Raw genomic sequence first — 14,307 nt, forward strand, 5'->3', positions numbered from 1 at the left:
TTCTCAGGCTCCAAGTCCCGTTTAAAGGGGAATCTATCTCTTACCGCTATCAACATCCGCTTCCAGAGGGTGTAGGACCGATTTTGGCATGTGCCTATACCTCTGTCCACACGTGAGTCCCTGGAAATGCTACCCAGTTGGCGAGCTTCACTGCCATCGAGCCACGCACTGTTGGCACCATTGTCCCAGCAGCGAAGTAACCAAGTGACCATATTTTCTTTTGGCTGACGTGTGAAATCCTTTCTCAGATCTCGAATTTCACTCAGTTTAAAAGATCGATCAATAATGGTCGTAATACTTTGCTCACCTTTTGCTCTATCAAGAGTCTCAGGTGTTAATGTTGGCAGCTGTGTTGATGAGGCTGCCCCATCTATAAGTTTGGACTCGAGAAATTCTCGTAAAGAAAATTTAGCTTTTGGCTCCTCGTCTGACTCTGACCCTGACTCTGACGCTTGTGTTATTTCCTCCAGGCGACCTTCCTCCTTCTTCCTCTCTCCTAACTTTCTCTCTCCTAACTTTCTCTGCTCCTCTGACTTCTTCTCCTCCTCTAACATCTTCTTATACTGCTCTAACAACCTCTGCTCCGCCGACTTCCTCTGGTCTTCTGACTCCTCCTGCTCTCCTGAGTCCCCCTGACCTCCTGAGTCCCCCTGCTCTCCTGAGTCCCCCTGCTCTCCTGAGTCCTGCTCTCCTAACTCCCTCCGCTCTTCTAACTCCTTCTGCATTTTCTCTATCTGAGTTGAAACTCGTTTTGTTTTTCGCCCTCTTACAGGGGCAACCAACATTGTATCTGGTGCCCCCGGTGGTTGGTTAAGTTGGAGTACATACGGTTCAGACTTGAGGGTGTCGCATTCCGCCCTGAGGACGTTATAACTAGACTGGAGGGCGTCGTGCTCAGACTGGAGAGCGTCGTAGTCAGACAGGAGCTCGTCGTACACAGACCGGAGGGTGCTGCGACTGGCTTTGAGGGCGTTGTAGTCGGCCTTGAGGTCAGTGTACAACGAGTCAATAGAGTCATGTTTGACCTGGAGATCGACGCACTTACACAGGAGGGCGCTGTGCTCGGACTGGAGAGTGTCGTGCTCGGACCGGAGGGCATCGCGCTCAGTCTGGAGAGTGTCATGCTCGGACCGGAGGGCATCGCGCTCAGTCTGGAGAGTGTCATGCTCGGACCGGAGGGCGCCGTGCTCGGACTGGAGAGCGTCGTGCTCGGACCGGAGGGCATTATGCTCGGACTGAAGAGTGTTGTGCTCGGTCTGGAGGGCATTGTGCTCAGTCTGAAGAGCGTTATGCTCGGACTGGAGGGCATTATGCACAGACTGAAGAGTGTTGTGCTCGGACTGGAGGGTATCGCGCTCAGTCTGGAGAGTGTCATGCTCGGACCGGAGGGCGCTGTGCTCGGACTGGAGAGTGTCGTGCTCGGACCGGAGGGCATCGCGCTCAGTCTGGAGAGTGTCATGCTCGGACCGGAGGGCGCTGTACTCGGACTGGAGAGTGTCGTGCTCGGACCGGAGGGCGCCGTGCTCGGACTGGAGAGCGTCGTGCTCGGACCGGAGGGCGCCGTGCTCGGACTGGAGAATGTCGTGCTCGGACCGGAGGGCACTGTGCTCAGACTGGAGAGTGTTGAGTTGGGATTGCAGGGAGCTTTTCTCATCCCAAAGTTTTTCTGCGTCAGCTCTAAAACTCTCTTTCTCGTACCAGATTGAGTCTCGTTGGTACAGGAGATCTTTTCTCTCAGCTTCAAAAGCTTTTTCTCTCTCTACCTTCTCATCCCAAAGTTTTGCTGCGTCAGCTCTAAGACTCTCTTTCTCGTACCAGATTGAGTCTCGTTGGTACAGGAGATCTTTTCTCTCAGCTTCAAAAGCTTTTTCTCTCTCTACCTTCTCATCCCAAAGTTTTGCTGCGTCAGCTCTAAGACTCTCTTTCTCGTACCAGATTGAGTCTCGTTGGTACAGGAGATCTTTTCTCTCAGCTTCAAAAGCTTTTTCTCTCTCTACCTTCTCAGTCCAAAGTTTTTCTGCCTCAGCTCTAAGACTCTCTCTCTCAGGAATGGTATTGACTAAGGCCCAATAAGCATTAGCTAGGCCCAAAATCATTTGTGCCTCCTGAGATCTGCCTGAGCCACAACATTCCTGCCTCAAATATGCAATCAAACTCTCAGGATTCTTCAAGTGTTCAGGAGTGAAGCTCCATAACACTGAAGATGTCTGTCCTTTGAGAATCTCTTCAATTCCCTGCCACTCAGTATTCTCTGGTTCTAGGGAAGACTTCCTCCGGATGTTATAAATCCAGATACTGAGTGAGATTATTACAATAATCAACAATAAGATCAGGGAGATTAAGAGTGTGACCCACTGATCATTCAAAAACTGCATAAAGGATTCATAGAAAGAAAGAGGAGCACGCTTAAAAATCACCATTTCTGTATAATTAGTTGCATTAGTTGCTCCCTCTGGAGCTGTATACAGATACGAAGTGAGCATTGCTAACCATGCTTTCAAATCATTATACATGTTTACAATTCCATAAGAAAAAGTGGCTAGCTTAAACATGGCCCAATATGTTCGGAGCGTCTCAAAAAAGGAACCAATGGCACACAGTCCCTGGTAAAACAAATTTAGTAGAGAAAACATCTTTTTTCCTCCAATAGAGAGAAAAAAAGTAAAAGAAAACAAAGCTCAGCAGTGTTTATAAAATATACTGGAGTATTGGCAGTCCGCCTGGACTTTCAAGGTCAAGCTCGCAGGTGCAGAATCGCAAACACGAGATAGCTCCTTAACAGGGAAAAAAAAACTCGTAGCTCTGTTAAAAGCTAAAAGAGCAACAGAAGAAAACACAGAAAAACAGCAACTCAAATTGCCCGCATTCTCCACCAAAATCTGTCACGGTTTGAACTAAAAATCCACCTGCGTCCGTGACAGGGGGCCGTAGGCCCCGGAGGGGCCCTAGGCCGAAAGGAAAAAAAATTAATTAGGAAAAGAAAACAGCGGCAACGATCTAAGGAGGCACACTTATTTACTAAATACTATATCGAAATACAGGATAACACAATATAATACAATATAATTGAAATTGAGCTAACGAATCAAGCAAAATAGGAGAGAGAATGAGTCCCGTAACCGAGAGGCCTACTGTGAATCTAGGCGAACGGCTGAAGGCTCCCACACACTCCCCTGAACGCCAGAACTCGAAAGACCTCAGTCTGTTCTGCGACAGAGTTAATATAGAGTCCAGGTCCCGTGACCTATCGTGTTGTTCCCTGGGAGATGTAGTCTTCTTCTGATAAGTTGCAGATTCAGTAAAATTATTCATGCTTTATATGATGTTATGATGTGGAATACTGATAGCAAAAATTACAAAATTATTAAACCATGACAACCTGCAATATGGACACCGTGCTGGGGAAGAACCGTATCACACATTGCACATCTCAGCTGACTGCACTGTTAACTCTGATTCCCCTCTCTCCAAGAGTAATGCTGGCTAATGTGGAGAACTAAGGTTATGGCCTTTCTTCCCTTCCAGCTTCCTCCTTCCTTTTTGGGAAAGATTATAACTTGGAACTTCTCGGGAAAGAAGATGCTGCTGTGGCAGGTCCCCAGGCCCCTAGATGAAAGCTGTGCCTCCTAGCCTTACCAGGAGGAAAGTCCACTCCAGAGGCAATTTTAGTACTTTGTTCCCACAGCTCTTGGCAGTGCTGTCAGCCCATTGGCCACTGCAAGCCACTTCCCTGGAAGGATGGTTAGCCTGGGACAAATACATTTCCATACACTGTCAGGATGAATTTCACTTACCAGGAATTGCAGCAATGTGAAATTGAACTCGCTTGACTGATGGACTAGGTAGAAAAAGCTATTATTTTACAAATACTGGACAGACCAGTCTGTGAAAATCTTTAATTACTATTATTATGGTTTTCTGAGTCTGTTTGGGCTCCTACACTTCCCTGTAGTTTTAGCTGAGCCCACTCAAATTCTATTATCTGAGGAGGTTTTCCTACACAACATCTGACAGATAATGCACAAAGTTATCAGCTTGACAGGCACAACCTTTTTATTCTCTTTTCATTTATTTTTTGGCTGGGAGTATGACACAAAGCAAGCTGAAGCCTCTTCTGCTTCTGATGAGGCAGAAATCATGCTTGGGACATAGGACTCAGAAATGGTATTATATAAAGGTGGGGGAAAATGTGGGTGAGCTCTTTAACTAGACTTTCTTCAGTGCCATCAGCCCCCACTAGATCTTCCCCATTTTATTTTTCAACTGATAGCTGCTTCCCACCATTTGTGTATATTTTTGCTAGGTTAAATGTATGTATACATAATGTAAATCTAGCATGCAGCTGACTCAGTCTTGAGTTCTCACACAATTACAGATGCAAAACACTGTACTTCTTAAAGGGAGTGACCCAAGGTGGCTCCAGCTGAGCTGACCTTGGTATGCATTTAGACTGAAACAGGTTATGGAGTCACTGACTGATGCTTTCTCCCCTATAATGACATGAATGAAACCTCCAGCTATATACCACGGTATCCAGAAGACACTGTTGGTACAGTGAGATCACAAACAATAGAGCCACTAAGGTCAGAAAAGACCACTAAGATCCTCATATCAACGATTCAGCCACCTCTACCTCATCCACTAACTGTGCCCCTCAGTGCCACAACTCCACAATTCACGAACACTTCCAAGGATGGTGACCCCACCGCATCCTATGGCAGCCTGGGATGACAAATTATCACTCTTCCAGAGAACAAATTCTTCCTAATATCCAACCTGAACTTCCCTTGGAGAAATTGGAGGCCAATCCCTCTTGTCCTGTCACTTCTACTGGGGGAGAAGAGACCAATCCCCACTTTGCTGCAGCCTCCTTTCAGGCAATTATAGAAGATGATAAGGACTCCCTTGAGATTCCTTTTCCATACTAGACATTCCCAGTTCTCTCAGCCAGTCCTCATAAGACTTGTGCTCCAGACCCCAGATACTACAACACAGTGTAAGTATGCATCAGTTCCAGCTGTCACCCTTTACTTGGACAGTGCTCTTTGTCTCCTTGCATGACTCATCCCCAAGCAAGTCCAAGAAAACTGAACATAACAAATGGACCCCCATATTCTTCCCAGAGGGGATGCCCAGAGCAGATATTCAGTAATTCTCCTATGAAGACAAGTGAAGTGAAAACATTTGTCTTCATAATTTTGGAGCCAGAGAGGAGATTATTTATACACACACACACACAGGTCCTCAGGAGTAAAAAGAAAAATATCCACACAAACTCTACATTTTCCTGTTTTTTCCCATTCCAATCTCTAACTATTCAGCTACAAAATGTCACGAAAATACCTTATTTTCACAGTCATCCTTAACAGGTAAGACATTTGAAGCTAAAGTGTTATCTCAAAAAGAAGAAAGGAGTAGTAGGACTGACCTCAGTGCTAAGCTTAAACCATCCTAAATTCAAATGCCAGCTCTCTGGGAGACCTGAAATGCATTACTCAGGCTCTGAGAAGTTAAAAGGAGAAGGAAAAAACCCACAACTTTCTACTTCTCTGGCAAATTTTGAGGATTAAGATGCTAGGAATTAAGAGTTCTTCAGTAATACCTTTCTTCATCACAAAGATCTGGTGAGATTAGGTAACTAATTTACTTGCTGATGTGAGAAATGTTCAAGTTCAAAGGATTTTTCTTGTCCTTACCTGAACTCTCACTGAAGAGAAATTTTTCAACTGAATAATGACTGCCTTAAAACCAAGTTATAGGTCTCAAGGGAAGAGTATTTAGGGTTTTAATTCTCAACAGTCACGTCTAATTCCTCAGTGTAAAATGCCATGACACCAGAAGGAGGAAATTGGTTACTTAGATTGAAAACAAGCTGAACGTTTGTCATACAGGACAGCTTAAAAAACATGGGGAAAAAGCCAGCGTGTTAAAAGTAAAAACTAACCCGGCAGCTAAGAGAAAAAAAATAAATAAATATATATATATATATATAAATAAATAAAATCACAGGTCCATGGGATTCATTTTTCTGATAGATTTTCTGCTTCCATCCACTGCAATTAATTTGGTCAGATGATTTGCAACAGGCTTATTTCTCTTGATCCCCAAGAGTCTTAAAGTTATAAGGCTGGGTAACGATCTTCAGCCCCAGAGAGGCTTTTTCATAGTTATGAGAGCCCTGGCTGGGAAAGCAGAGTGGTTTTCATCACTAGCTTGACTGGACTGAATCTGCAGAGATTACTTAAAATCAGAGACCTGGAACCTCTCAGGGGTTTTGTGACAGCCTGTTCCAAAGTCTGGCATTGTTCAACTCAAGAAAGCTTGTTTTATGGAATTTCCCACAGAAAGCCAGTCTAATTGTAGGTCAAGAAATATACCTTGTTCCCATGTTGCATTACAGCACCCACACCAACAGGGAAACCAGTGAACTTTCCTGAATAATAATTTCTCTAGAGATAAAAGAAGAAATAAATCAAATGCTCTTGCAAAAGCAAGAATTTTTATATGAAACTGGATATGGAAACATTGCGATACTACAAGGAAATCCTTTGGAGCAAGATACTGAACTGGCTTCTGTATGTTTCTCAGCTTCCTGCTCTGTGCCTAATTTCATTGAGAGGCTGACAGTGCTCAATGAGACCCAAAAGGTTGCGGCAGAGTTGGTCACTTTTTGCTGCACCAACATTGCTACTGCTGTGCTCTTCTCCTGTATAGTTTATTAGGTTTTTTTCAAGCATATTTCTGAAAAGGACCTGAAACTGGTTTTACATGAAGCAAGTAAAAAATTTGGAAGCACTACAGCAATGTCAGATGGTGAGAATGTATTCTCAAAACAGCCTTATTCTAACATCCAAGGGGACATCTAGGTACCAAACACCTGCTTTGTAGAATCCATGTGGATATTAGTGGCAGAGGCGGTGAGTGCAATGATAGCCCCGAGCACTCATAAGGCTTCTGAGGGACGGCAGATGTGGGCTAACCCTGCCAGTGAAATGCACTATACAAGCAGTGTTGCAGCTCAGTGGATGAACTGCTCTCATTAGAAACCCAGGGCACTTTTATATTATTCCTACATGAATTTGAGTTTCATTCAAGCCCAAATGCTCACACTGCTAAGATGAATCACACTTCCATCCCTTCTCCATTGTTGCCAGAGCTCATTTTCCCCATTGTTTTTCTGTAAATTAGGGTAATTCATTCAGAAATGAAATTCAGTCCTATACAAAGGCCTTGGCAAACCCAAACGCTGTTGAAGGGAAAACAAGGGATGCTAGCTCTCCTAAAATAGGGAATTTCACTGTAACTTCTTTTGGCTAAGTTTCATAATTAAATTTTGAAGCAGCCTCATTAGAAGCAATCTCTGTGTTTTAGTCCACCATAAGTATAAAAAAAAACAGTGAAAACTTGCAGTTTTCCTCCTTTTTCTTGCTTATCTTTGTTGAATTGTTAATAGTTTTAATTAACACCAGAATTTCTCAGCAGCACACCATCTCCTCCTTTTTCATTATAGGTGTTAATTGCAGTTTCAAATAAAAGGATTAAATAGAAACTGAGGTAAATGTCAAAAGAAGGGCAGTACTGAAGGAAAGCAGAAGGAAATCATTTGCTCGGTTGTTTTATTTGGGTTTTGCTTGATGTATAACAAAGTCTAACATGTAATTTATACATATATAAACACACATACATCCTACCTATATGTTGTGGGGTTTTTTTTGGTGACAAAATGAATTTCAAATTATTTTCTCTTTTTCAAATATATATTTGTTCTTATTCAGACACGCCTTGTTCAGAAAAGCTGACAGTCAGATCTTAAGCATATAAGTCAATGTTGTTATTATCAATATTGATTTTGGGAGATTTTATCAGTAGTTAGCCTTGTTCAGACCAAATTTTGAGGGCTTCTAAAATCTAGACCTAATTGATATCAGTTACCTTTGTGTACAACCCTGCATATGGTTACATATACATATGGGAACAGAAACACTTTCCACATCACGGAGCTCCATGCACGGACACAAAAGAAATCAATGCAACAAAAGTGCAGCAGACAGCTTAAGATGGCTGTCTCTCAAATTTTCCTAACCTCCCTTGCCAGAACTTGCAGATCACAGCCCCCACCCTTGTTCTAAGCCACCGCAAGAACAAGACCACAGCATAATGTGTCTGCTGTTTGATGCGCCTTCAAAGTGCACTGTGTCTCCAGTGTCATCTTTCCCTGCATTCCCCAAAACTCAGAAGCCCAATAACCCCCAGGTAAGTGGAGGCACTGTTGTCCTGGTCAGTCACCTCCATGCTCCACCAACACAACTCCAAAACCACCCTGTAGCACTATATACCACACACTGTTCAGGTGGGACCTGCCCAGCCACAGTTATGAGGGAAGGAGGGATGGCTGGGAGCTCAGAACACTCATCTGCATTGACAATAGTTTTTATCTACCAGATAACAAAGAAGCATAGACTTTATTCTCTTATATCAATTTCTTTACTATGAGAGTGGTGAAGTGTTGGAACAGGCTGCCCAAAGAGGTTATGGATGCCCTATTCCTTGAGGTGATCAAAGCCAGGCTGGATGGGGCCTTGAGCAACCTGGTCTAGTAAACAGGGATGCTGATGGCCCTGCCTATCACAGAGGCTGGAGCTTCATGATCTTTGAGGTCCCTTCCAACACGGGCCATTCTGTGATTCCACGATTGATTCTGTGGTTAAGTTCATAATTTTAGATACAAAGAAAACAGACATCTAGTATATCACAACATGTCCCTTACCTGCCCAACACCGAACCATGAAATGCGTAAATATTCATAAGAGCATTGTCCATACTTAATTTGAATGATATAGTAATCTCCATTTCATAGCTTCCATCTGCACTGTTCCTGCCCTAAGTCATACTATCCTTAGCACTCATGACACTTAAATAATTAAGACTTATTTATTCTTACCTGCTGGTCAGATGTCTCTCATTAACACGTAGGTATGTCTTCATCTGCAGGCTCTGTGATTCTTTCTTTCCTTGGAAATCCTTCCAGTTTTCATTTTACATCACTTTTCCTTTTGCACCCCACTGAAAAACAAACAAACCAAATCACAACTCACATGTATCACATGCTACATGCACATGTGCCTCTTGCCAAGTAAAAAGCAGTGATTACTGATAATGGTATTTCAATCTACCTAATGTCATCTCGAAAGAAAACAGAACCCTAAAAAAGAAAAACCATGCATGAAGGAAGTGTTCAACAACAAAAAAACGGACAGATGAGCACCCTGTTGTCAAGACAAACAATAAGACACTATGATTAATGTGTTAATGTGTAAGGAAGTTGTATCAGTTTTCAAAGATCACAATTTGAGAAAACATCATGTGCAAAAACATGCTGCCAAATTTGATGTGTATCAAGGAATGTTTTGTAAAGACAAAATAGTGAAACTGAAAAAAAGTCTGTCATCTCAGAAAAATCTTTTTCAAAACATTACAACTCAAACTCTAAGCTAGTTACGTGGCAGCAGGACTCACAGCAAAAGAATCAAAACTGTTTACTGATGATGAGTTTATTGCAGAATCACAGAACTGTAAGGGTTGGAAGGGAGCTCCTGAGATCATCGAGTCCAACCAATTATTAAGCAACGTATGGAAAACATGGCAAATACAATTTATCCAGCCAAAAGAAAGAAACAAAAAAACTCAAACCAAATCAATCAAACAAACAAACAAAAAAACCCAGATTTTTCTAAAAATCAGTCTCACCAGATTATAGCCGGCAAACTGAAGAAACAGGAATAGGTGTCAAAGGTAATTTGGGGAGTAAAGCTGCTACTTCGGCAGCAGATGAGAGCCTTAATGTTACAGATACATTCCAACATGCCATTTTTGTTAGAGGTATTGATAACAAATATAATGGCTTCTCTGGTGCCATTAAAAGACACAACTAAATCCCTTGATTTATACGAAGCAGTAAAAATTACATTACAGTGATTTTAACTTTACCAACATATCTGCTACAGCTACTAATGGAGCACTGATGATGATTGGCAAAAGAAAAAAAAAAAAAGAGAGAGATGTATGAAATTAATAGGAGGTGATGCAGTTGCCACTGGCAACTCATACAGGATGAGATATCACCACACTGGACATCAAGAAAATGTGTGAAAGCTTTAAGAATAGATAACATTGAGTAAATCATCATCAAAGCTTTCAAGTTCATAAAGCCTGAGTGACTGAATCATCTCCAATTCCAGGAGTTCCTTCAAAGTATGGATGCTAATTATGGGGACATCATTTACTCAAGTTGGGGCAGAAGTCTAAAAAGATTTTATGATTCCTAAAATGAAATCAAATCGTATATATAATCAAAAGGAAAAATTGTGTCAGAACATTCAGATTTAAAATAGCTCATAGATTCAGGGTGGTTTTCTTGGTGGATTGGACAGCCCATTTAAATGGTTTAAACATGCCTATTCAAGGTGAAGATCAACTTATCTGTGCTATGTTTCAAACCACAGCAACATTTGAAATGAAACTTAAACTATGGCAAACTTGAGTTATGACAAAAAAAATCCATGCATTTTGATATATTGGCTGATATATTCACTGGAGTTTTATAAGCCCTATCTTACCAGAGAGAAATATCCCTCACTCCACAATCATGCCTTATTTAATGTCCTTGCTTTTTGGCAGTATGTACATTTGTGAATAGCTAGTTTCTAGGATGAAGAACAAAAATCTCTGGTGAGCACCTTGAAAATTCAGTAAGAACTGCAGTCACTTCCACAGAAACAGATATTGATGCATTAGTTTTGCAAAAACAAGGTCAAAATATCCCACTTATCTTACCTTTTTGTTGTCTTTTTTTTTTTTTTTTTTTTAATGTTTTATTAAAAAACATAAGAAAATAAGTTTGGTTACTTGTAAACATAACAATATTATATTATTCATATATGATCTAAGACAAATTTCTTTTCACTCACTGCAATCCAGGCAAGCCAAAAGTTCAGATACCTATGGCTTAGGGGACCCCCAAAGTTCAGATAGCCTTTGTAAACCAGTGTGTTCACTGGTGCTTGAGAAAGGTTTCTGCATTGCCAATTCAGATCCAGGCTATAAAGTGATGACATCTTTCCAGACCCCTCTCGCTACTTGACTGAGTTTAACCTAAAAAAACCCAAAACCCTAACACTTGCTATTTTCAAAGTTAAGTTTCTTTATAATTTGTGTATATATATGCGACTGTGCGTGCGTTCTTTCAACACCCCCTCCCCAACCTCCTTCAGTACATTCTAATTCATGTTATGCAACAGCAACAAAGTCCTCTTCTGTCCCCACTCCCCAGTTCAGTTCAACTCTCCATTCCCTGAGAGAAAGTGTGCAATAATTTGCTAGGAAATCCCTCAGGAAAGGTTCACTTGATTTAACTACAGTATTTCACAAGCCTTTCCAATTTAAGCCCTTGAAAAGAGTCTCAGGAGGAACACTGCTACATGCAACCTCAATTTTTCTAAAGAAGTCCTTGTTTGCCCATTAGATGCTCACTTCATATTTGCTTTGGTCCCCAACTACGCCTTCATAACCCATATGCTCTCCTTTTCCTCCGCATTCCAAGTAAAGCAGCAAATCACTTATACTCCTTAATTCCTTCACCATCTCCTTCAGTCAGTACACAAAGAGGAGAACCTAAGACCTGGGAGGCATTTGCAAATGCAGGAAAGTTTGCAGAAGTTGTAGCATTTGGGGCACAGGCTGGCAGCTCCAATGAGCACTGACAGCCAGATGACAAAATCTTTGGATCACCACTTGTTTCCATCTGCTTTTCCACTAATCTAGCCTTATACTTCTTTCCTTTCTTTGAGTCCTTTCCTATGAAATGCTGCTCTCCCTTCATGGATTTTCTTCTTCAGGGTTTAGGGTTTGTTTTTGTTTTAATTGTATTTTAAATTTTCATTTTTCCTAAAGGAACTAAGACCTACTCTGTTTTAATCACTGCTCCAGTTAGCATCCTCCAGCATTCTTCCAGCCCCTTTCATTTTCACTGCTTCCTCCCAGCAGAGCTGGCCTACTCAATTCCGTAACTCCCTCAAATTTACTTTCTTAAATGTACTGCTATGTGCATAATTCATCTCTAAATCAAATTTGCTTCCTACAGGGATAATCATACAACCTTCCTTAGAATGCCTTTGAATCGGTAGTTATCCTTTCCTTTCTGGTAATTCCATCTATAAAGGTATATATTTGGGGCAGGAAAGCTACAGGACAGAATAAAGCCAAGACTACCTTTAAATATGTTGTTTTTTTGTTTTCTTCGCTCTTAAAATGATGAGCTAAGTAGCTTATCACATTAATTTTTGAGCCATTAATAGTGTGGAGCCTAATTTAGAAGCAAAGCTAACACATAGGAAAAATAAGAAGCACAGATGACAAAATTATCACACCTCCATTGGTATCTGACAAGCAGTGAGGGCTGAGTGCTTGCACATGTGGCTTACTTGCATTAGTGTGAAAATAAGGACTTTGGGAAAAAATATACTGTATTTCATTGTTCAAATTGGATTTGTTTTTGTGTTAATTCATGACACAACACACATTTTATTTTTTTTTGTTTTTGTTTTTCCTTGCTTACAGGCATCATTGATATGGATTTATTTTTCAAATTATCATGGGAGAAACAGCGATGAAGAGCATCCATGCAAGTGTGCTGCCTTCGCATGTGCTTACGTCAGAGTGAGGGAGAAGAGAGACAAAACCAACCCAAACAGATAGAAAACAGAGCATGACTATTTGTAAGACATATGAAGAGTTTCCTACAGCAGAACCACATCCCTGGGCTTCACACTGCTCCTAAAGTACAAAAAACATATATACAAAGTACCTCATATATCAGCTTGTTGGATTTTATTGCAAGAAAGCCAACAGCCAGCATATTACCATGCAAATCCTCTTACTGCTTTAACAGACAACAGCATTTCAGAAATATATGTGCTTAAAAATAATAATAATAACCTGGAAACAAATTCTTTCATGCATGTCACCAGCTCCCATTAACAGTAATGAGGGTTACTATGTAGGGGCCTTTTAAAATAAGATTGAACTGCTCACTCATTTGCCTTACTTAGGATGTAAGCTGTTAACTGCTGTGCAGTTACAATTGTACACTTATACAGACAATAGATAAACAGAGTTTATACAGATGTTTCATATGAAAGATTATCATGATAGAAAGATAATCTATGATATACGAAAAATGCTCACCAATGTCGAAGGCCCACCGTAAACTCCACAAAGGAGTTATCTTCAGAGAAAGAGATCCTACCTCAGTGGTGGTCAGCCCTTAAAGGAGATCTGGGAGAAGTGGAGTCAAGCTCCACCCCTTCTGGTGGCACAGCTGAATTACTTTCACCTGTGCTCCCACAGCTGACTCACTGCTTGAGGCCTGAGGAACCTCAGGTGGTCAATCAGAGGTTCAGGCTGTGATCAAGTTTCCTATACACAGCTGCACACATATATGTCTTTTTTTTTTTTTTTTTTTTTTTTTTAATTTTTTGCCTGGCTTAATATGTTTATGTGTGGGTATAGATATATGTATCTTGAGAGATAAAAGCAGGAAGCCAGGATAAAAGAAAAAGAATCCCAGCACACATACACACACACACACACACACAAAACCCACTAAGAATTAGAACATTTCCATTATGGAAAGGTGCAGAATTATATATCTGTTTGCTCTCTGATAGCCTCCTGAATCAATACAACAGAGCCCCTCTCTGTCCCAATGCTGCGGGAAGGTGGCCACCAGCCCACAGCTGGGAGCAGGACAGAGCTGCAGCTAGCAAGAATGGAATAGGCTGGAAACTGAGAAAACAGCAATCATTCTTTGCCTCAGAAAATGTAATTACTCTGCATATGTAATTTCCCAATCATAAATTTCAAGTCTTTTTCTCTAGTGCAAACTGTTATAGAATTGATTTCTTTTGAATTCTGTATTTAAATCACAATCATTCAGCTCTGCTCAACTCCAGAGATAAAGGCTATTTTGTGGACTTTTCTCCCTCTTTCTGTACAGATGTCTTCATAACTTCCTCTCTTTTTAAGAGCAAAGTAGAGAATGGTTACCAACATTAAACTCCATCACTTAAATATTACATAAAATAGCAACCGTGTTGGTTTTCTTTGTTTGTTTTTAAAATTTGTTACATTTCCATGGTTTTGGGTTTTCTTACTCTCTGCCACTACACGAAAGACCCAAAAGAATATAAGCAAATTTCAGACGTAAGGAAAGAAGCTTTTAATTTCACTGTTCAAGGTGACAGAAAGAAT

General features: G+C 41.1%; 1 protein-coding gene across 4 annotated transcripts in view; it reads right to left on the reverse strand.

Annotated features, from left to right (window-relative positions):
* SPTLC3 (serine palmitoyltransferase long chain base subunit 3) overlaps positions 1 to 14,307 on the reverse strand; it is a 281,441-nt gene that overhangs the window by 223,854 nt on the left and 43,280 nt on the right. For all 4 annotated transcript variants that reach the window (XM_015857148.3, XM_085542794.1, XM_085542797.1 and 1 more), the window contains exon 3: positions 8,942 to 9,063. The gene's annotated coding sequence lies outside the window, so the exon portion shown is untranslated. The remainder of the gene's footprint in view (positions 1 to 8,941; positions 9,064 to 14,307) is intronic.

This window comes from Coturnix japonica, chromosome 3, assembly GCF_054131305.1.
Source record: "Coturnix japonica strain WE chromosome 3, WE-NBRP24, whole genome shotgun sequence".
In the NCBI taxonomy this organism is placed as follows: Eukaryota; Metazoa; Chordata; class Aves; order Galliformes; family Phasianidae; genus Coturnix; species Coturnix japonica.